We start from the raw sequence: 394 nt of genomic DNA on the forward strand, positions 1-394 counted from the left end.
TTCAGTCCTTGGGGTTAATCTGTCCCTGCGTCCAGATTACTCATCATTGCTTATAATACATATCAAATTTGTGTGAACATTCCTAATACTTCATGTTCTAAAAAACATAGTTTTGAATACCTTAACATTATTTTATTTTTAATTATTTGATGCACATGAAACTATTACTGAGTATTATAATACACTATATTAATGTTTGTAGCTTCTGTATTATCCTCTGGAAATAATTGCTACTTAAACGTAGGCATGAGTTATTATGGAAAGGTAAATCTCGGAAGTGATACAATATTCTGTACGTAATTTTATTTACATATGTCTAAAAGATATTTGGTCTGCGGCGCTGTTCCACAAAACACATGCATTTGCTTTGACTTACGCATAGGTTCCATTACAT

At 31.2% G+C, this 394-nt stretch overlaps 1 protein-coding gene across 1 annotated transcript in view; it reads right to left on the reverse strand.

Annotated features, from left to right (window-relative positions):
- Positions 1–288: 288 nt before the first annotated feature.
- LOC119593311 (cuticle protein AM/CP1114-like) overlaps positions 289–394 on the reverse strand; it is a gene marked incomplete in the record, with an annotated part of 1,048 nt that continues 942 nt past the window's right edge. The window contains 1 exon segment of the mRNA XM_037942239.1: positions 289–371.

Source organism: Penaeus monodon, chromosome 32 (assembly GCF_015228065.2).
Source record: "Penaeus monodon isolate SGIC_2016 chromosome 32, NSTDA_Pmon_1, whole genome shotgun sequence".
Classification (NCBI taxonomy): Eukaryota; Metazoa; Arthropoda; class Malacostraca; order Decapoda; family Penaeidae; genus Penaeus; species Penaeus monodon.